Source organism: Typopeltis vanoorti, chromosome 8 (genome assembly GCF_054136105.1).
Source record: "Typopeltis vanoorti isolate ZY-2024b chromosome 8, IOZ_Tvanoo_1.0, whole genome shotgun sequence".
NCBI lineage: Eukaryota > Metazoa > Arthropoda > Arachnida > Uropygi > Thelyphonidae > Typopeltis > Typopeltis vanoorti.
The window spans coordinates 93,129,831-93,155,062 of record NC_143556.1 but is presented as its reverse complement, the minus strand read 5'-3'; positions in this window follow the sequence as shown (position 1 = coordinate 93,155,062).

Below are 25,232 nucleotides of genomic sequence, written 5' to 3'. Positions count from 1 at the left end.
GTTTGTTTGTTTTTTATGATCGTAAGAGCATAGTTCTCTTCTAATTCATTAAAAATGACTAACAGTGAACCAGCATTGTCATTTAGAAGTTCCGTAGAAGGTTTAGTGAATTTGAAGCTGTTCGTAAGGAGAGACCTGACTTATGACCGAACAATTGGATTATCCATCATAATTTCCCTGCACGTGATTCTAGTTGTCCGCGAGTTTCTATCGAAAAAAAAAAAAAAAACTAATCAGAAACTTGTACCATCCTCCATATTCACCAGACTTGGTCCCTAGTTCGGAATGTTCCCAAAACTGAAGAATGCTATGAAGGGACGCAATTTTTTAATTTTATCAAATTTTTTATTAACTATTTTCTTAATGTTTTCATGTCGCGTGTTGTGTTTATCTGTTGTATTTTAGATGTTTCTATTTTTGTTCACATGCATGCGTCAATACTGATCGTATAACGGAGTTATTCAATCAATATATAGGGTGTTTCAAAAAAAATGTCCAGATTTGAAAATTGTATATTTCTGCAACCACGAACCACTAATGAATGCGACTTGTACCTACCATACGAACTGCCTTGGCCCAGAGTTTGATATATAATTATTATATATCAAATTATATAATAAATATAATTATTTGAAATCGGGTCATTCTTTTTGAAACACCCTGTATTATATTATATATTCTTACTTTAATTTCTTTTGTTAGAACTCTAATGTTCAATATAGTTGAATCTAAACATTCTAACATTTTATTAACCTTCAGAGATTGTTCTTTTACTTCATCCCGTGTTATATTTTCACTATTCATAGCCATTCCTGGGTAGTTAAATTTCATTGCTTGTTCTAGTATTTTTCCATTTATTTCTAATTTACATCTGTTTGGTTCTTTTGCAGTTTCCCATTAGTTTTGATTCTCTGTTGATATTTGCATGTTGAAATTGCTGCATATCAGCTGGAGTTTGAATAATTGCTTTTGCAGATCATCTTCATTTTCTGCTACATCATTTGCATATCCAACCAAATTTAAATTTTATTTTTGAATTTTTATTTCATTTAATTTCTGTTTCTTAAACTCTGTTATTATGTCGTTTTTGATTGTGTTAAATAAACATGGACAAATATAGCATCAGAAAATCATCAAATTATTATTTACATATTTTAGGATAGTGCACAATAGATTTATTTCTCGAGAGTTTTTGTGATCATATTGTTCCCTTTTTTAAAATGTTGGTATTGCAATATTCATTTTCCATTCCTTAAAAATCTGCTTTTCCTCAAAGATATGTTTAATTAAATTTCCCATGTTTCAATCATTTCTTTACCTCCATATTATAGCATTTCATTATAAATTCCATCAGTTCCGAATAGTTTCCTAGTTTTCAATTTTGGGATGACTGATTCTGTTCAATTATTATTTATTTCAATTTCATCTGACATTTTCAGACATTTTTATTTTTTCTTCGCCATCATATAGTTTGGTAAAATAGTTTTCCTATTTTTCACTTTCAGTGACCAGGTATATTGATTCAACTCAACCTCCTATACTTATCCTGATATTGCATTACGTTATTTTTACAAACTGTTTATGATGCCCTCTTTAGGAGCAGGCTCAAACTAAAAGGGTTGCTTAAAATTTCCAGACCACTTGATTTTCTTTAGCCTATTTTGATATCAAATAATAAGCTCATTGGACATAATCTCCATAGTTTCAAAATAAAAATAAAAATAAAAATAATTGGTAAGGAAACTGAGGGCATTATTCATCTACTTTTAATCTGCATGCTCAGAAATCTTTAAGAGAATAACAACCATGATAAAATCAAATGCTTTCCCAAAGAATGAACTGATGCTCAACCACACTCTCAACCAAGTTTCACATTTGATTTTACAAATGTTCCAATAAAAGTGCTTCTCCCATGCAGTAATGATAACATCAGACCCTAAATGGGATATCCTTGACAACGGGAGAGGGAGTTTGGTTTATTTAGATTTTACTGCTGAAGAAACTCAAGATATGAGGATAGTGCATTTATGTACATTAATTACGTGTATTCTAATTGCCGGTTTGTCTGATTTGTCTAATGACCGGGATGAAAAATCAAAGTTTCTTGGATGGGGAGAGAGTATATCACACCGTAGGATTGAAACATTTTCTTAAAAAAAAATTGAAACATTTTCAATTCTTATTGAAAATGTTTCAATAAGAATTGAAACAAATTCTTAAAATGTCGCTATACTTCTAATTTGAATTGCTCAAATTAGAAGTATAGCGACTTATTTTAAGTTGCTATACTTCTAATTTGAAAAATTAGAAGTATAGCAATTTTTTCTAATCTGAAAAAAAATTTTAAAATACAAATAAAATCCACTTAGATAACTCCAAGGATTATAGTAAATATCGAATTACAAAAATAAAAATGAATTTATCTATTTTTTTTCTAATTTTTCCTCCTTTAATTAATTAATTTATTTTTACATATATGATTTGATAAAAATGAGCAGAGGACTAACGATCTATGATATTTTCTAATGGAGGAAGGATGGAATGCAAAAGAGATCTCTCGAAATACGCATACGGTTTTACCACTAGCGTTCCGAGCCTCTGTAAGCGAAATAAGAAAAAACACCATGTACTGTAGACCCAACTTTGGCTGAAAAAAAAATCTTGAGTCGATTTCGTCGATGTGGAGAACATTACTGTGAAATAAATAAATAAATAAAGGCCTTTTTCAACTGAAAGCGATTTGGGTAATCTCGTGTGTTGGTGGCGGAGTTGTTGTTGTTGTTGTTTTTTTCTTCGCTCAAAAAAAGCCACATGGGACTGTACAACTGCAACTAATAAGTAGTTTAAGGAACTGAGGACCTGGATCTAAGAGAATTTCTTAAAAATAATACTGAGTTAGAGGTTTAAAGCATCGGTTACTTAAATGACTACGGAGCGCTGTAAAGAGATCTGGGGACCGACTATGCGACGCTTGCAACGTTATCCCCCCCCCCCATCTCCCCATCGAACCACCTGAGTTTTAGTTCAATGAGACCATCTGCAGTAGTACAACAGAGGGACACATGCTAAATCACAACCATGTGTTGCAAAAACGCCACTCTAGATGGGTGGAATTTAATTAAGTTTAAAATTTAGGAATCACACAAGAAAATATCTCTTTGGTCGTCCAATTTTGGTTTGAACTGAAAATTTTCCACAGCGATTCAAAATTTTGCACTGGCTGGGTGGAATTAAGAGACATCTGATATTTAAGATCTGTAATTAAATTTCTCGAAACCATCATTTATTCATCTTCTGCGGAGCTCTTCAGTTTGAAAGACCTGTGTTCGAATCCTTTTTAGGACGGGAAGAACCTTTATTAAGGCTTATACGGAGGCTTGGGGTTTTTCGCCAACCAAGCAGACTGGCTAGGAGAACAATGATAAGATAGGATAGGTTAGGCATAATACTGATCTATCCTATCTTATCATAAAATTAGGGTTACGAAAGCCAATTTAGGCAGGTCATGGGCCTTAAGGGACTGCCAGTACCGCTAATTATATTCTTTAAAATTTGTGTGAAATCGCTCATGTCTTGGTTTCAGTGGCTAAATTTGACAAACAAATATATGTCTAGCAAGCACAATGTAATTTCGATCAAGTTTATACTGAATGTAGTAAAAGGGTCGAAGTAACATAAACGGGTATAACTTTTGACACACTCTTTCTGATTTTTACAACCGTGCCACCACTAGTTAAGTTAGCATTTTCGCTTTGTTGTAGACAGTATGATTTTTCTCGCAAAGAACAAAGGAAATATCGACAATCAAAGATGAGCTATTTCTCTCTCTCTCTCTCTCTCTCTCTCTCTCTGAACACTTACGAACTGCATTGCGTAAACAGTTATGTAAACAAGTCTCTCCACTGTATCAGAATCACAAGGGAAACCAGGAGATCAGACATGCGCACAATAGTCCAAGTGAGGTCTTATCAAGACATTGTAAAGAGGCAAAATTACACCTTTATCGTTACATGTGAAAGTTCGTATCAGCATTGCAATTATCTTTTGGGTTGTATTTGAAATCTTTGCTACGTGATCCCTGAACTTCAACTTCCTATCTATTAACACCCCAAGATCCCTAGCCATATCAGTTTCTTCTAGCCTAATCCCATCAATATAATACAACATTGGATATCTAATCACGTCGAAGTGAGTGACTTTACCTTTACTGACATTGAACTGACACCCATTTACCTATGCCCACAATTCCAGCATATTCAAATCATTCTGCAAGTAATGCATATCAGCAGCATTTCTGATTACCCTACTTATCTTTACATCATCAGCAAATAGCTGTATGTCGCCTATCAAATCCTGCCCAATATCATTAATATATAGATTAAATAACAGTGGACCAAGGACTGATCCTCGTGGTACACCACTATTACTTTAAATCTTGCAGACTCGCATCCCCGGTATACTATTGCTTGATATATCTCACTCAGCCATTCTCTTATCTACGCTAATATTTTATAATCCAAACCCATGTTCTCCAATTTGTGGAATAATCTTCCTTGCTGTATTCTGTCAAAAGCCTTAGCAAATCTAAAAGTATCATGGTGTATCCATTCCCTTTGTCTAGTTCAATGGTAACATTTTTATAGAATGTGAGCAAGTTGCTAAAACATGACCTTCCTTTAGTAAACCCATGATACTCATTGCAAAGTAGAGATTCACTGTCAGCCCATTTCTGAATACGAGCCCTAACCAATTTTTCCAAAATCTCCACCACCACTCCTGAGATACTGATTGGTCGATAGTCGGATACATCCGTCTTTTCACCCCCCCCCCTTATTTAATGGAATTACCATACATTCTTTCCATTCCTGCGTAATCTTCTCTGTTCCGAGACTGAGTCTCGGAACAGGGATTATATAGCTTGATCAAAGGAATAGCTATTTCAGCTGAACACTCTTTTAGCCCGTACTGATATCCCATCAGTCCCTATTGCTGAATTCCTATTCAGCTTGTGAAACAGTTCTAATACCTCCTCTTCATAAACCTGAGTTTCTTTATCCATTGAAGAGATAGCAGAACTCAATGTTGCATACACCAGGTTGATAGCTTTTAGAAAAATGGGAACTCGTTAGCTGAACAACCTCTTCTGCATCTACCACCCTCACACCATCTATATTCAGAAGGTTTATTCTTTCAAATTCATTATTTCTTTTACTTGTTTTTACTTTCTTTTTCTTTTAATATTATAAAATGGTAATATTTTCTCCGCTAATAATAGGGGGAAATTGCACTGTTTATATTCGCTAAATGATTCGAAATTATGCTAATTGTTCACTAGCTAAATGTAATTTAATGAAACTTGGTATTCAGGATCACCATTGAAATTTGCCATCTCATGCATACTATTTTTATAAAAAAAATTAGACAAAAGAAATGAATTTCAAGAGTACATATACAAGGGAAAAAAAACGGGTTTAGGTTCAATTGTTGTGCTAATGAATGACGTCACAATACAAAAATGCTGTTTCCTTTATATGAATATCTGCAGTCATTTCCTTAAGGATTTTTTTTTTTTTTGTCAGCGTTTTGTCACCTTTTTAGAGTGAACATAAAAGAATTTTAGTTCTTGCAGAATGTGTTAGTTTTTCAGCGAGAGAGTTTAGGCCAATCCAACGAGGGCTTTGAGGTAACTCACCCAACAAAAAAGTGTCAACGAGACCATCGAAAGCTGATTGCTGGTGGGGGGAAGAGGAATTAAAAATTTTACTTACCGCCACTTTCGTTATTATGAGTTTAATCGTTATTAATTAGTCTTTGTGCATATTAATATGTAAATTAAGCCGTAGAACGAGCTCTCGATATTAATCTATGTAATCTCCAATGTAGGAAAGGTGAACACTTTTTTTAAAAAACTCTTTAAAACTCTTAAAGATTCTTTTTATAAATCAGATTTCTTAAATCAAAACATAAATTCCTGTTGATCTTCATTTTTTTTTATAATAGCCTGAACGTTAACAATTTTATATTGCTATTCTACTAATGCAATCTCGCCGAGGAAACGATGTTAGATAATTATAGTTGCTTTTCCTCTAATAGAAAATTTTTGTATGTGTGTATGTGGAGTTGTAAGGTTTCTCTCATTTTGATTTTTTTTTCTGGATTTGATAATTGATTTTGTTTTTATTAATTTTGTCAAATTAATTCATTTAATTTTTAAATTAAATATATTGGCAGGGGGATCGAATTATAATAATAAACAAGGAATTGAGGTTAAGAAGACATATTGCACAATGGGAATAAGGACGTTATTGTTCCTCTTTATAAGTATCGATCCGACTTTGATCGTGACTATTGTGGGCAACCTGTAGGCAAGGATTTCAGGGAGATGTAGAAATACAGGATAGAATTCATGGAAAGATAATTAAGATGATATTAGAATTAAGAAATATCAAATATGATCTATCCTTTGATGAATAGATCAAAGGAATATGGAATACAAAGTTTGGCTAAATAGGTATTCTTTATCCTTTGTTAGAGGCAGTGCCGGTCCGAGCAAATTTTTGAGTGAGGGCAAGATTTTTTTTTCCGTCCTTCGGTCGAAATTGTATATGTATATATAAAAATTATATATAGTGAATAAATAAATAATAATAATAAATTAACAAAATAATTTTGTGTTTATTATATAATGAGTACATAATTTTAACACAGTTTATAAATATTACATAAATCACATTAAATATGACAAAACAAATATGAAAAAAATCTAAATTAAGAATTAACAATTTTAATTATTTAAAAAAAAAAGAAACCTTTCTAGCCTTAATTTCGGCAAAAGACTTTACTACTTCTTCTAGATCTAATGTCTCGGCTATGTCACTTTCATTAGATAAAGTGGCTAAGCCATCTAATCTCTCTTGGGACATTGTGGACCTTAAATAATTTTTAATAAGTCTTAATTTAGAAAAACTGCGCTCTGCACTTGCAACTGTAGTTGAGACTGTTAAAAGAATTCGTAGTGATGTGCACACATTAGGAAAAAGACTTATGCAGTTATTTGCACAAACATAATTTAATAATTTTTTGGGAGAATAATTATTTGATATCCTCCGAGACAATATTTTTAATTCATCTAATAAATCTATTTCTGAAATATCTTTTTGATCACCATCAGAGAGAACAATTTCTAAGTCGAAACAAGCTTTTTTTTTACTGTATCATTATCAAATTTTAAGTTACCAATGTTAAAGAGAAACCCAAAAATTGATTCATATTTATTTAGCTGTTCAAATCTCTCAGTAATTGATGTTATTGCTGAATCAAGAATTACATTAAAAAATTAATTTGAAAATGTCGCTCAAAATTAGTAATTGATTCATCAGGACATACATCATCAAATTGAGTTTTTACACGTCGAGTTCGTGTGCTGTCGTGAGTTGAGAAATTATCGCAAATAAACCCAATATTTAGAGCAAAGTTATGGGCTTGGTGCTTAACTTTCAAAAAATTATTTTCGCTTCGGTATGACATCCGAATTTTTTCGTGACATCTAATGATTTCAAGGCTTCCATAATGTGCAAGAGATATTTTGTAATTGTTTGCTAGATGCATTGACTTCACTTGGAATGTCATACTAAACAAATGTGCCAAATATAAACTTGAAAGAATTAATTTTTTTTTTGCTAACGAACTAGCTTCCAATTTTGTTTTAATGCCTTGTTGCCCAATTAAGCTGCCATCTTCTGTGATGAAAATTAAAGCTTCATGTATTTCTTTTACTTGATTTCGTATTGCTTTTACAGCTTCAACGCGACTTTCCCATCTCGTCGTGCATAAAGGTTTTAAAGTAAAATTTTGGATGTGGTTTAGAACTTCCCATCGATGACTCGATGAAGAAAAGAAATTATAGATTGACTGAATAATGTCAAAAAATAAAACCGTATCTACATTGCAGCTTGCTGCATCGCTCAATACCAAGTTCAAAGAATGCGTACAACATGGAACAAAAAATGCTCTAGGATTTTTGTTTCTTAAAAGTGCTTGTACTCCTGCATTCTTCCCCTTCATATTTGACCCGTGTCATATCTCTGACCACGGATATTTTGAATATTTAAGTTTTTTTCTTCTAATAATTTTAAAATTACTTCAGCCATAACACTTCCTGTTGTATTAATACTTTTAATAAAATCTAGAAATCTTTCCTCTATTTGTATAATATCTTGGGTTTCTTCATTTATTTTCTTTTATAGAAACATATCTTACAATTAAGGATATTTGCTCCTGCCTCGAAATATCAGTGGTGCAACAACAATTATTGAAAAATAAAATCTAATCATAAAATATAATCATTATTTTTGATACCATTTTTTTTTTATTTTCATTACTCAATATAGTAATGATTTCGTTTTGCATACATTTCCCTAAATAATGAACATGAATTTCATTTTTTATGCGTTCTACATGTTTTTGTAATACGCTGTCAAATTCGGCGATTAATTCAATAAGTTTCAAAAATTTCCATTATTATTCGTGTATAGAGTATCTGAACTTCCTCTGAACTCTATGTTTTCTTTTGCAAGAAATTTAATAACCGATATTATGCGTTTTAAAACATTCATCCAGTGTTCTTGTTCTTTTTTCAGTAATTTTAGTTGATGTTGATCAATTGTGGTTTCATTTTTAAACGCTTTTCCAAATCTATCCATTTTTCATGGATAGATTATTAAAATTATAAAATTATTAAAATGTTCTTGAGATTTTTCGTGGTGCTGAAGAACTTTGGACATATGTTTCCAATCGTTATTTCCTTCCGAAATTAAGTTCATAATTCGAATATTAAAAAATAATTTGCAACAGAAACAAAATACTACATTTTTTGAACTTGAGTAAATTAACCAAAATCCTAATGGTTTCTCCGTTACTCCAAATCCTATTATAATTCGATACATGAAAACTTCTATTATGTTCATCGCGTGGAAAAAAAGTCTCTTTTGATTCAGCAGGAGGACCTCGTTTTACTAATATATCACTTATTGAATTGGACAAGTTTGGCCATAAAGCTGGATCGTCAAAAAGCTCGTAATTTAGTGTTGAGGTATTTGTATTTGAAGTCGAAGCCTGATTATCATCTAAACACAAATTCGAATTTTTTTTCCGATTTCCGAAAATTTCCGATTAATTTTGTTTCTTAAATAAAAATATTCTATTTATAAGAGAATCAAATTTTCCCAATGAAATTGGATCTAAATGTTTCTGTCTCAGGGATTATCAAAATAAAAATAATTATTTGGAACTTATATAATTAGAATAAAATATAATTATCTTTATAAATATGTATATATAAATTTAATATTTTTAAATATATGATATATCCAATTTAATTATTTTTTTAAATTTTTTCTGCCTCCAGTATAATTATAACATAAACTCTGTAAGTTTTCCGCCCTTTTACTTTTCCGCCTGCGGCATTCGCCCATTCCGCCCCTGCCTCGCGCCGGGCTTGGTTAGAGGATAAAGAACATGTAATCCTTGGAAGGTAAAAATCAGTTTTGGTTATCAAGGTTAGTGAGAAGACGATATTTCTCTTGGAGAGCGAGTGATATTATGCTGCCTGAGGAAGTAGTGAGCGTATTGATGACAAATGTGGTAAGAAGAAGAAAAGTGTGATGGCTAACGTATAAAATAGAATGGGCTCATGATGAGCTCATGGAAATAATTGGTTACAAAATAATAATTAGGTTATCATGTTAATAAAGCGGGAAATGTTTATACGCTAAGTTATCATCAGGAAATTGAAACTGAACGAATAATAATAATTAAATGTGAGCTTTCCACAATTTCGTTTCAATTATTGTCAGTTTAATTGAAGCTATTCCCATCGCTCAAGGGACATTTATGCGTTTTATGCAGGAATACCTAAACAAACTCTAAGTGAATGCAAACCCTTGAAATTAACACATTTCTTGAAAACAACATTTCAGTATTTATTGATAAACACTGATTTAAATTTGGGATTATATGTTATATAAAGTGTCATATTTTCTGATATATAGAAAACTGTCAATTTTCTGATATATAGAAAATTGACAGTCGATATCTGTCAATCACATAAACTAACCTAGATAAGGTGGCGTATCTCAAACCGTCTTATAATCAATGCAAAGGAAATCTCTACACTTTAAAATATTAAAGTAATGTTTAGTCACAAATACATATATACATACATTAATCCAAATATAATATGACTTACATTAATGTAGGATATAGGCGGTAGGAAATTGCTTGCGCCTGCAAATTGATTTACAAGGGCGAGTAAGCAACTTATGCATATTGAAATACGAGATTGGAAGATATCCTGACCAAGCCAAAAGTTGAACCAAGACAGGCCGACGATAAGTGCACTTGGCACATACACAGCCATTACTTGTATGCCTAATAGTCTTTCAAAAGTAAAATTCACATAAAGTATGGAATAGTTATCTGCAAAACGAAAATAAATAAATAAATACATTCAACTATTATATATATTTATCTATATCTATATCTATCCATCTATATATATATATATATATATATATATATATGTGTGTGTGTGTGTGTGTGTGTGTGTGTGTGTGTGTGTGTGTGTGTTAACGTAACGAAGAAATTTTATGAACTTCGTTTTAATCCTATTTTACCAAGTAAGCAAACAAGCAAGTACTCTAAGTTTGCGCCTGAAGTATTTTCAGGTCTGAGGTAACCATGGTAAAGGTGGATTAAGCTCTGATCACTTGCCTTAGTATTTCCCATAATGCAAAGCACATCTCCTTGCAGACATGTATGATGCTATGCATTAAGGGAAAGGACACTGCACAGACCGATTTCGACCTTTATTGAGATGCTGTTTAAGTAAAGACCTCTAAAAATTAGGCAGTCCCCCAGACCTCTCCCTACGAGTAACTGTCCACCTCAGCAATGGCTCCACTCAGTGACTGGCTCATCCCACCACCAAGCAGAGCCATAATCTCAGCGGCGGCCCCACTCAGAGACAAAAACCTACTCCCAAGCAGAGCCTCCCACATATCAGGGAAAGCAACCACTTCTGCGCAAAAGCACATCAATGGGAGCCAGACCCAGAGGTGGTGATACCAAGGTTGAAGTAATGCAGAACTTATATTTACCTATACGAATTGCCACAAGGTGCTTTGACCTTATTAAATAAAAAATCTCAGGATGAGAGAAAGATGTAGAAAGTTTTTTTATCTTGGGTATACTAAGTAAGCAAACAAACAAGTACGCTAAGTTTGCGCATGAAGTATTTTCAGGTCTGAGGCAACTCGTTGTAAAGGTGGTTTAAGCTCTGATCACTAGCTTTAGTATCTCTCACTCAGACCTGAAAATACTTCAGGTGCAAACTTAGCGTACTTGCTTGTTTGCTTACTTGGGAAAATAGGATTAAAACCAAGTTTATAAAATTTCTTGGTTACTTTGACGTGTAGTATACCCAAGGTAAAAAAACTTTCTTTTCTTTCTAAAAAACTTTAACATACACGTACATATACACTTATATACATATATACATAATAACAAATACATTTTATATAAGTCATTTACGCTTTGCAAATGACATACTTCAACTGCGCATGAATTACAGACTCGTATCTATGAACTCCATATTGCGAGCAAAACAGCTGGTCTAAAAATAAACCTAAAGAAGACCCAGGTTATGTTCAATAGCTATCTCCAACAAGAAATAATAAAAATCAATAATGAGAAAATTAAACAAGTAGACCATTACATATACTTAGGACAACAGATATCGATGGAACAAAATATCATGGACGAAATTAAAAGATGCACGATGCTTGAGTGGAAAGCATTTCGAAAAGTACATTCAATATTCAAAAGCCAACTACCATTATGCCTGAAGAGAAAGCTTTTAACCAATGTATTCTTCGTATATTGGCATATGGCTGTGAAACATGGACACTAAATGTAAAGGAAATTCAGAAATTAAGAACAACATAATTTAGTATGGAAAGAAGTATGCATCACAAAAGGAATGCGTGGATAAGAAACCACACCAAAGTCTACACCAAACCACATCATAGGAAAGTGAAACATTTGAAGTGGCAATGGGCTTGGCATATTGCTCGAAGACAAGATCAAAGATGGACAAAAGAAGTACTGGATTGGATTTCACGAGAGGAAAAATGACGACGACGCCGACCTAAATCACGGTGGATTAATGCTATCATCAGATGTGCAAGAGTGACATGGGAAAGGAGAGTCATGGACAGACAGTCTTGGAGTAATCTTGGAAAGGCCTTCATCCAAGACTGGAAAGGACTTCATCCAATAGGGCTGATAATGTTGTTTTTGATGATGATGATTGTATATATATATATACATTCAACTATACACCACCAACTACAATTACACCAACACCATCTAGCGCCCTCCCCCGCCAGTAGTATTTTCACAGACAATCACAAACATCCATGCCCACGGTGGGATTCGAACCTGCAGCCTTTTGGCTGGAGAGCGAATACGCTAACAACTCGGCCAACCAGGCCGGCTGTTGATCAACTAATTGTTAAATTTCAACTTTATTTTTGCTCAAAAATCTCTTTAATAACATACCTGAATGATACTAGTCTTCTAATGTTTTAGCGAGACTGTTTTAAAATTCTTCGTCTTTTAAATTTATTTAATTTGCGGTTCAACAAATATAACTTCAAGAGTACTCGACGTGTTTCAAGTTGTTTTTTTTTATTAGGTTATATGATCTATACACCTTTTGTATTGCTTTCCATGGAGAAATTTCCATGGCTAAGTTAATACCCATGGAAAAGTTTGAAGAAATTTAGGTGGTTGTTTTCAGCATTTCTGAAACGTTTGATTGGGTATAGCGTTGAGCCTGCTTATCTAACTACCAGCCTATAGTCTGCCTTCCACCCTTTGCACTTTCCTCTCTAATCCTTCACTGCTTGTAATGATAAAATGATAATTTCCTTCCTCAGATTTCTCCAAATCCAGAAGTATCTTAGGGCTCTCTCCTTTCACCTAGTCTCTTTCTAGTGTACATAAATGCCTGTCTTCAAAACCTATCCATCGCTTTGCTCATGACAGTCATTTCATTCCTCTTTTCTTCTGACATACCCTGTAGTACCAGATTATTAGAATCCTCAAGATGTACTGTAACCAAAGCCCTAAACTCCGCGTTGATATATATATATATATATATCAATCGGACGAGGACAATCTTGTAAACTGCAATGCTTCCAAAACTTGGTCCTATCTAACTCAATGCAATAAAGATCTCACATCACCCCCCCCAACTTTCGATAATACCAAGAAACCCAAACTTACCAGATTTCCCTTCTTGGAGTGACCTACACATCAAGCATTTCCTCGCACAAACACATCTCAGGAATAGTTTTTGCAGTTGCCAAAAACTGTATATTCTTCTGCTTAAGGCACTACTTCTCACCTCTCTAACTGCTTTCGAAGCTAACTGCTAAATCTCAACTTTACCCAATCATGAAATACTGAAAAAATCTGATCATGAAATACATTTGGAGTACTGAACCCAAATCCTAAAACTTCTTGAATACTTTTGAAGATGGCAATCCAATTAATTTATGATTCCTCTCTCTCTCTCTCTCTCTCTCTCTCTCTCTCTCTCAGGTTGTTTCCGTCTTATATTTGCAAAGGTATTTTCATAGAACAATATTCAGTTGAACTGACCACTATCATTCTGCTTTCCTTCAAAACCGTGAAAACAAAAGCAGCTGCTGGTCAGCACCCGTGTACAGTCTATCTCTATACTGAGGAAGAAGGGTAAATTCTCTTCCGACTTCTCTTTCATTCCATCTAACTTTGTTTTTGGAAGCGCCTCCCTCACTCTGTCTTCTGCAAAGACTACAACAAACTGCTGTCCAAAAACATGACAACATGTCATTCGACATTTCTTTGTCTAAAGTGGATAAACATGTAATACGACCGAAAAACTTTCTTAAAATTAATTAATGATCTAACTAAATAAGAATAAAAAATTTACTCACTTCCCAACGACTCCCTAATCGTATTACCAATGTCAAGATACATTGAATGTTGTAAAAGTTTCAAATCTGGGTTGACATCGATAGGAAATGTTGCATTCCATTGATAAGCCACTGTGCCAAAACCATATAAGTCTGTAAGAAGTTTGTTGTTAACTTTTATAAGACATTATAGAATCAGTAGAAATTAATCAAGAGACAAATGATAGCTTTAAAGCATGCCGAAGCCTAAATCTTAAATTATTATGGAAATAATAAGACCTTATCTTCTCTAAGTCTGGTCGTTTTATTGCTAGTAGCAATCTTCTTATTACAATAGGTTCTTCAAATTCATCATCGTTTTAAAATAGGGCTAAGTTACCTAATCTAACTTTATTAGTTATTGTTGTTGTTATATGGGCACGTCCATGGAGTCCGAAGACTCATTGCAAGAAACCGAAACTATTCGCACGATATCTATCATATTTCTCCCTGAACCGATTAACAGATATGGCTCACAACGGACTCTGACACCCATTCATTTCATTGACCACTCTTCCATTCATTCACCAAGAGAAAAATCTAGTTCCCACAGCCCTACTAACCACACTCTTACTCAACTTCCGTGCATGACCTCTTGTTCTGCCGCCTCGAGTCAAATTCTGAAATATTTCCTTTGCATCAATCCTATAAATCCCTTAAAGTAACTTTAATGCTTCTATCATATCCCATCATATCCCATCTTTTTTTCGTCTATCGAACCACCTTTTCAACACACATACTCTCAAGCTATCCCAATAGGGAGCATTCCACAGACAATTCACCATCTTGATCATTCGCCTCTGGATCATCTTGACTACTTTCTGATCCCCAGGAAACCCAGGAGATCATACCTTACACAATAATCCCAATGTGGGCGTATCGAAGCTTTATATGAATAGCCAAAGGCTTCAATTCGGTGACGTGAAATTATTTAAGTTAAGGGATATTATATCCCATATTGTTTCATAGCCGAATGAGAAACTCAAAGAGTTTCATGCCGGATATAGAAACTGTATAAAGTTCGGCGAGTCCAAGCGTAAGCAAATACCTGGATAGTGCAACACATAACCCATTTGGTAGTGCAACACTGAGACAATTCATAGCAAGGGTGGAGCAAGATCCGATCACTGTTCTTGGTATTTACTCATAATGTGAAACCCAGCCTAGGAGCTGTATTACTGTTCTACATTATGAGAGAAGGTCACTACCCAGACCGATTTAAACCTTTATTGAGGTCTCATCAGTGAGTAGGTAGACCTAGTTAATACCAAGTTTGTAGCAAACAGAAATTACATACCCTACTATAAGAATTGCCAAGAGTCTGGGTAGTGACCTTCTCTCATAATGTAGAACAGTAATACAGCTCCTAGGAGCTGGGTTTCACATTATGAGTAAATACCAAGAACAGTGATCGGAACTTGCTCCATCTTTGCTATGAATTGTCTCAGTGTTGCACTACCAAATGGGTTATGTGTTGCACTATCCAGGTATTTGCTTACGCTTGGACTCGCCGAACTTTATATAGTTTCTATATTCGGCATGAAACTCTTTGAGTTTCTTATTCAGCTATTAAACAATATGGGATGTAATATCCCTTAACTTAAAAGAAAAATAACAACTTCCTTATCGCTTGTTAGTGTGTTCTTCAACTGCCAAGTATTCCATTGAACTATCTCGACAACTTTAAAAATTTCAACTTTCTGTCAACTACTACCCCTAAATCCTTAGCTATATTTATTTCTTGGTCTTGGAGTACATTTCTAGCAAAGTGATACACAGCTTGTAATCTGTTTATCCCAAAATGCATAAGTTTACATATCTCCACATTAAACTGCATCCGTTATCTTTTGCCCATACGGATAGCCTATTTCATTGATCCTGCAAACACTCCACATCGCCTTGATTAACTATTATTCTATGAATTTTTTTATCATCAGTAAACAGCTGAATATTTCCTTTACGCTATTTTCTGTATTGTTTATGTACAAATTAAACACTAGCGGTCCTAGCTCAGAACCTAGTCACTTGCTTTCTCTTGTAGAAACAAAGCACAGAATCGATGTAGATGTTAATTTTCGGCAACCATCATATTTCTCACCTATTCTTGAATTCTTTTTTAATTATTATTATTTAAACTCTTAACTCTATTTTTTCAGCTATAATCAAATATCTGGGTGACTTGGGTCAATTCTTAAATAATATAAATCAGTCTGCTTTTTACTTGGAAAAACCTAAATTCAAATCCCAAAGAAGATATTTAGCTAAGCCTTTCTCAACAGTTACACAATTAATTAAATTTCTCAATAGTGTTTTTCATAACAATGTGTCCAAAACCTGTTAATGCCCAATTATGGAACTTGTAGCTAGCTCGATTGTATACAAATTCTTGTATTTAGAATTTTTCTCATAATTTTCTGATTAGTCATTCCAATTTTGATTTAAATAAGGCAACTTTTAGTAACTAAAATACTACTACTCTATTATACCAAATTCATAGTTTTGCAGATTAAGTTCATCAGTACCTGAAGGACAGTTGCACAGATTATATTTCTATCAACAACAGTAGCATTATTCGTTTTGTGATAATAACAGAAAAAGTTATAAATAAAGCTATTGGGTGGTTGAGTCAATAAACATGAGGATCCATATGAGTTCAACAAAAACAAAATTAGGCTTAAGATTCATTTTTTGAATTCATCTTTCAGATTCAGAGTACGGAATTCTCAACTGCATTTCGACTCTAAGTAGCGAAGATTGCTTTTAATATACTGTTTGATCATTTCAAAAATCGTGACTTTCTAGTTATTTCTAGTTATTTCGAACGGTTGTTCTACTGACTGACAATATCACACTTAAAAATTAATAAACGTAATTACTCAAGTGCATTTTTGAAGAAGCTCTGTAGTTCATTTTACTGGAAGAAAGGTACGAAGTGCGTCTTTCGTTTGGAAAACATCTGATCATGATTATCGTCATGACTCGATGAATCTTTATAGCAACTAATTCAGTTGATGGGGATTTAGTCAGTCTCATGCTCGGATAGTAAGGTTTTCTCCCTCAATACAGGCAAGCCGGTCAGATAATATAATTAACAGATAAAACAAGCATTACTTAACATACGCATTGATATCAACATGAATCTTGATTATTACCACAGTTAATTCAAAGTAATAAATAAGCAAGTTTGAGCAGGGTTAGTAGTTGGAAGGGGATCAATCGTTCGATGCTGTTGGCACACTCCCTCGATGAGTCTTTGGACTCCCTGGAGGTGTCACATAATAATAATAATAATAATAATAATAATAATAATAATAATAATAATTCACCTCATTTGTGGATTGAATAGAGTTTCAATGCGAAAACATAATCAAATAATGACTGTTCGTAAATTAAGAATTCTTAAAGTATTTTTCAGGAATAAGTAGGTTTAAAAAAACTTTATTTTAGACTGTTAAAGAAGGATAATATTCTAAATATGAGGAAGCCATATCTTAAAATAATTTTTCTAATACTAGCGAACGAAATACGTTTAAAATTGTATAATACTTGTATTTATTAAAACCTCGCTTAAATTGATATCATGGCCTTTAAACGCAGTTATCAATGATATTCGCTTACAGCTCCGAAACTCTGCAGGACATCTCTGAACATCTAGTGGGTATTTATGAAACGCCATCTGACATCCAACCTTTGCAGCCAGTCTAAAATACATGGAAAAAATAATATTAATAATAATAATAATAATAATAATATATATATATATATATAATATATATATATATATATATATATATATATATATATTAGGATAACCAAGCAATTTTATATGCTTGGTTATTTTAGCTCCTAATCCCAAGTGTGCAAACAATTAAGTTTGCGCCTGAAACAAAGTTCAAGTCTAAAGATGGTACAACACCAGGGCAGCTCATTGTAAAGGTGGTTAAAGCTTTGATCACTATTCTTAGTATTTTCCCATAATGTAAAGCACATCTCACTAGAAGATGTATACTGCAATGCATTATGGGTGGGGTCACTACCCAGACCGGTTTCGACCTTTTTTGAGGTCTCCTCAGTGAGTAGCTAGACCCTAAATACCAAGGTTTTAGTAATACAAAGCCTTATCAACTTTAATTATATAAGTTGCAACAAGGTGTATTAAGTTTTAATAAAAATCTCTGGAGGAGATATTGATGGGAATAAATTTTTAACTTGGGTATATTGTATATTAGGATAACCAAGCAATTTTATATGCTTGGTTATTTTAGCTCCTAATCCCAAGTGTGCAAACAATTAAGTTTGCGCCTGAAACAAAGTTCAAGTCTAAACATGGTACAACACCAGGGCAGCTCATTGTAAAGGTGGTTAAAGCTTTGATCACTATTCTTAGTATTTTCCCATAATGTAAAGCACATCTCACTAGAAGATGTATACTGCAATGCATTATGGGTGGGGTCACTACCCAGACCGGTTTCGACCTTTTCTGAGGTCTCCTCAGTGAGTAGCTAGACCCTAAATACCAAGGTTTTAGTAATACAAAGCCTTATCAACTTTAATTATATAAGTTGCAACAAGGTGTATTAAGTTTTAATAAAAATCTCTGGAGGAGATATTGATGGGAATAACCCATAATGCATTGCAGTATACATCTTCTAGTGAGATGTGCTTTACATTATGGGAAAATACTAAGAATAGTGATCAAAGCTTTAACCACCTTTACAATGAGCTGCCCTGGTGTTGTACCATCTTTAGACTTGAACTTTGTTTCAGGCGCAAACTTAATTGTTTGCACACTTGGGATTAGGAGCTAAAATAACCAAGCATATAAAATTGCTTGGTTATCCTAATATACAATATACCCAAGTTAAAAATTTATTCCCATCAATATCTCCTCCAGAGATTTTTATTAAAACTTAATACACCTTGTTGCAACTTATATAATTAAAGTTGATAAGGCTTTGTATTACTAAAACCTTGGTATTTAGGGTCTAGCTACTCACTGAGGAGACCTCAAAAAAGGTCGAAACCGGTCTGGGTAGTGACCCCACCCATAATGCATTGCAGTATACATCTTCTAGTGAGATGTGCTTTACATTATGGGAAAATACTAAGAATAGTGATCAAAGCTTTAACCACCTTTACAATGAGCTGCCCTGGTGTTGTACCATCTTTAGACTTGAACTTTGTTTCAGGCGCAAACTTAATTGTTTGCACACTTGGGATTAGGAGCTAAAATAACCAAGCATATAAAATTGCTTGGTTATCCTAATATACAATATACCCAAGTTAAAAATTTATTCCCATATATATATATATATATATATATATATATATATATATATATATATATACAATATACCCAAGTTAAAAATTTATATCCCATATATATATATATATATATATATATATATATATATATATAATTTATCCATAATTAGGGACTCCTTGTAACAAAAACTGGCCGAGTTTTAGAAGTTAGTAATTTAAGGGAAGTAAAACATAAATATATATATATATATATATATATATATAATTTATCCATAATTAGGGACTCCTTGTAACAAAAACTGGCCGAGTTTTAGAAGTTAGTAATTTAAGGGAAGTAAAACATAAATATAAGGTCTTACAGAAAGGCATTATCACTCAACTGAATTCTTTACTACTAACTTTTAATTACCTTAATTAATGTTGTATATCAGGTGCTATCTGTAGAATAAAATCATTAAATGCATAGTAGAAATTAACGGTTTACTTAACTTGAGATATATGTCAGTCTACAACCTTCGTGGACTTTCCTAATTTTTAGAAGTTCTGGTGCAGGAAACACATAGGGTGGCGCCTCTTTCTTTGCATTTGCGAGAAATGTATCAGGAAGCCAGAACACATCAAAATATTGTGGAGGTACTGTAATAACTTTAAAAGTGCTGCTCGACTTATCGCCATTTCTTTCTTTCATTCGTTCAGTGTACTCAAAGCAAGTTTCATTAGTGATAAGCCAGGTCTGCTGCATGAAAAAATCAAGTCGGAAATCCTACAGTTGGGAGAAAATAATACATTGTTTTATTTCAGAGGTATGTTATCAATTTAGTATCGTTTGTTTGTATTTTTATATGTAGAAATAAATGTTGAAGAATCATTATTTTGCCTGTAAGTTGAGATTATTTCATTAATCATATATTCACATGATTAAATTACAAATAAAACATAACGATACTTGTTTGCCAGTGAATGCTACAGATTCTTCTGGCAAAGAAATATTATGAAAGAATTGTAATGAAAGTACGTCTCATCTATAGAGACGGATGATCACAAATACCATTTATTGTAATAGTTTGCCACTTATCCAAGAAAAAAGTATGGCCATTATGGAGGTGAACACGTTAATATTGCATGACTAATATTAAAAGGAACGAGTCTTTATACAGGATGGCCATAAAATAACTTTTCCTCTTTTGAGACATCTGTAGCTAAAACCAATAAACGGAATGAGACCAACTTTTATATTGAGACTTTTGAAGGTATGGGGAGATGATTTCTGAAAAAAAAAAAAAAAGATTTTGCACCAAAAGTCGCCGATAGGGGAAATTTTGATGCTGGCGGAGCCGAAAACAAGCGGGTAATTACATTAAAGGCAGATAAAATTGAATAATAACATTTCGACGGTGTAAGTGACAACCGTGTCACTCATTCCAGCTGGATATGTGGCGCGTTACAAAGATAATAAGAATAATAATATTCTTATTATTATTCTTATTATTAGAGAATGACGATATTAAACTTACTATAAGAAACCCACAGATATTGGACGGTATCTCCATTATTATTCAAATCATCATCATCATACACAAAAAATGCAGCGTCATCCATATGCTACGAAACAGAGCCCACAACATAGTCACAGACGAAGAAGACGTACGTACAGAACTTTCCCACATCTCCAGATCTCTATCTCAAAATGGGTATCCTCTAAACTTAATCAATAAAATGCTCTATAAAAACTAGCTGCAGCAACAACGTTTAGCAACTCAATACGTATCAACCATTGTCATACCCTATGTTGGTTTAGTCTCCAATAAAATAGCTAGAATTTTAAAGCCTTATAACATCAGAGTGCTGTTTAAACCGACCGCTACCACTAGACAGTTTTCAAGATCCCCTAAAGACAGTGTACCTTTTTTTCAAATATGCAGGTGTTTACAGCATACCTTGTACGTGTGGACTATCCTACATAGGCCAAACTTCAAGAAACTTAGAAATTAGACAGAAGGAACATGTCGGAGACATTAATCATAACAGAACAGACATCTCAGGTTTGGCGCATCACTTCTCAACTTCAAACCACGCTATAGATTGGGATAACAGCTCAACGCCATATATGAAGGAAGATTACAGATGTCGAATATTTAAAGAAGCTACAGTCGTCCTACGAACAGGAAACAACCTTAATAGAAACCAAGGAGTAATATTAAAGGATATATGGAAAAATCTTATTAACTCATTAAGTTTAGCGAAACTACGGTACGCCAAAAACTATGTAACGCGTATTTATAATAATGAATGAAGTATCTCGCTTCGCGTATACCATGTCACGCGGTGCCTTCCAATTTTGTTGTCTAACCGTTGTAAACCGTTACTGTATTTCTCAGGTTTTTTTTTTGGTTTTTTTTGCATTTATTAGTTTTTTCACCTTTTAGTCTTGACAAAGCTAGTCAGTTTTGCTAGAGAAACTAGTCGACGAATTTGTACATATGTGTATTAAACCTATGTCTTATAATCCAAATATCTGTTTTGTATTAATTAAGAATAATAATAATTAAACTAAAACAACAACTTGCGAGAGACACAAAAATTAATGTAGTGATTGAACTCACAGGAAATAATGTTTCATTCATCAGCATCAGGGTCCCCTGGACCATATACACGATTTTCAATGTGCTGACGTTTCTTGTATACAACAAATTGCATCCGGTGTGCGACATGCTCTACAGCTGAGCGTAAGGAGTCGGATTGGATGTTCATAACAGCTCGTTTTATGTTCTCTTTCAAGACATGCAAGTTGGGAACGCCACCAACATACACAACGGATTTCAAATACCCCCACAGCCAAAAGTCACATGGAGTGATGTCCAGGGATCGAGGCGGCATGCTGTCGGAAATAACTGGCTGATAACCCTCTCATTACTGAAATGCTGGTGTAAAAGGCGCTGTACTGAACGTTCAACGTGTGGCCGTGCATTATGGAATCCAAACATTGTCTTTGTTGCAATGCAGGAATGACAAAATTTGCAGAATTCGTCGATAAATCTCTCCAGTAATGGAGCAGGTGACACGACCTGTAGGGGGTAATACGCTCAAAAAAAGTATGATCCTATTATGAAATCGGATGTGAAGCCACACGACACGGTTACTTTTGGAGAATGCAGTGGTATTTGCTGGATCGCTTGGCGATGTTCAGATGCCCAAATTCTGCAGTTGTGAGTGTTGACCGACACATTCAGATAAAAATGAGCCTCATCATCAGACAATATTCTTCAAGGCCAGTCATTGTCGACCTCCATTCGGGCAAGAAACGTTAGCGCGAAGGTCATGCACTTATCATAATCTGCGGTAGTTAGTGCTTGCACACGACTGAACTTATACGGATAGAAGTGAAGCATTTTCCATAAGATTTTCCAGACTGTACCATAAGCTTGGACTAGTACTGGTCCCTGTGTCGTCGAACACCGCAGTAGTAACGTCTGTTACTGTCTCTTCTTGGACTACTTTCCGTCCCCTGCCAGGTCTAACTCCTAGTGATCCAGTTTCTTCAAACTTCTTAATCATAGTTCTCAGTGCTACAGCTGACATAGGCCCCTGTACGCAGGTTATGAAGCCTTCTAAATTCCCGAAGGGCTGCTACAGCATTGCACTGTTTAAGGTAAAACAACTTAACAAGTAAAGCACACTGAGGCAAGATAGGACAAATAACTGCTTGAACGTTCCAAATCCATTTTTAAGTGGAATTGTTGGCGCTGCTCTCACGTACGCACAGTAAAATTTGCATAATCCTTTTTACCTGCGTTTACTGCAAATATTTGACTGCTTTCGGCTCCGCCAGCGCCAAAATTTCTCCTATTGGCGACGTTTGGTACTAAATCTTTTTTTTTTCATCTCCCCATGCCTTCGAAAGTCTCAATATAAAATGTGGTCTCATTCCGTATATTAGTTTTAGCTACAGATACCTCCATAGAGGGAGAGTTAATTTATGACCACCCTGTATATTTGCAGTAATTCGGATTAGAAATACGATGGCTGCCGAAAATTAACAAAGAAGAAACCAGTTTAACACAACATCGATTCTGTTCTTTGTTGTCCCAATGTTCTAATTTGTACTGATTTCGAAGAAAACGCTACATTTATCGAAAATTCAAGATGGTAATAGTTATCAGATGAAAAGGTTAAATGAGTGGAAAAATAATTCTTTTGTAATAAATCGAAGACGATTTTTTAAAATATTTTGATGGAAAGTATTCCTTGTCAGATTACTTCGTTAAATTCGCGTACAAGCATGTAAATTGATTTTATGCAGTTTAATTACAGCCTTCCTTCAAATATACTGATCTCCTCTTCACAACTCCAACCATAATTTTATCCATGACTCCTTTTCTACAGATCTATCTCCTTCCAGCCAATCTCAGCTTCATCCTCTGGGTCTACACCGGTTCTAATCAGGCGACCTTGGGATTGCAAACACCTACTCATATGAAAGAATTGAATAATTCTTACTGAAATGAAGGCCGTCATTTCCTATTAAGATATAAACCCCAGATCTCTATTCAAGTCCCGCTTCTCTAAAAAATATACATTTATAATCGTGATAAAAATACAGCATATAAGCAATGGTTCGAATCAAAAACTTTGGCTTCTCACTCGGCCTACACTACATCCCGAAACAACAGTAAGAAAATCATGAAAAAATCTAAACCAGATTTCGTAAAGGCAAAATGTAATCAGCATGCCTACTGGTCAAGTGGCTGTCGAGCTCTTTGATCCATTATCCATTGTTAAGGCTGTTGAGCATAACTTTTTCCTTTCCCTGTTTCCGTCTCTCTCTCTCTCTCTCTCTCTCTCTCTCTCTCTCTCTCTCTCTCTCTCTCTCTCTCTCTCTATCACATTCTGATGGCATCATGATAGCATCATCCAAAATTAAGGTACACCTTTTGACATCAACTTCAAACTCATTTATGAACGCCCAAGGCAAATCGCCTCCTACAATACTACGAACTGCTCACATTCGCTGATCTTTCTCCAGACATAAAAAAAAAAATCCTTATCAATATTGGTCAGCCAGGCTGGTTGAATGGTCAGCGTATCCGCTCTCCAGTCAAAAGGCTGCGGGTTCGAATCTCGCTGTGGGCATCGATGTTTGTGATTTTCTTTGGAAATATTAGTGGTGGTGGTCGGCGGTAGATGGCGTTGGTGTAGTGGCGGTCAGTTGGTGGATTGAGTTGGTAGAGACAGAGAGTTGTAGAGCAGGTGCCCTCCCTCGATGAGTCTTTGGACTCCCTGGAGGTGTCAAATAATAATAATAATAATAATAATATTGATAGTAATAAATTCCCTGATTCAAATGGCATCCCTCCAGTTGACTTCAGAACTTGTGTTCCAGCATTAACTCCCATCATGTATTGTTTATATAAGTTGGCATCTACCAACAGATTTTATGCAAGTCTTTATTCAGTCTTTCCATAAAAAGGAAGATAAAAGTATGTCATAAGATTATCATTTCATTGCCCCAAACTTAATAATCTAGAAAACGATGAAGAAAGCCGTCAACAACCAGCTTCTTCACTTCTTGGAGACTCATCAGTTAATTAATGATCGTCGACATTATTGTGCTTTCTTGTTCTGCAGCACATCTCGCTAACCTTTCCCTCCTTGGTATAGAGGTCATGGAAAGATTTAAAAAAAATTAATTTGGTTGCTCTTGAATTTCCAAGGCATTTCATTATATCTTCATCGTGGTCTTCTTGTGATATGATATCCCTATGATACCTTATGATATCCCTCCCTCCTGACCTTTGTGACTAGATTGTTAATTCCCTATCTAGTATCCTTTATTGCGTGTTATGATGGATGGCTGCTTTCTCTAATCAGACTTCATCAGTGACCTTTCCTCTAATTTCAAATCCTATT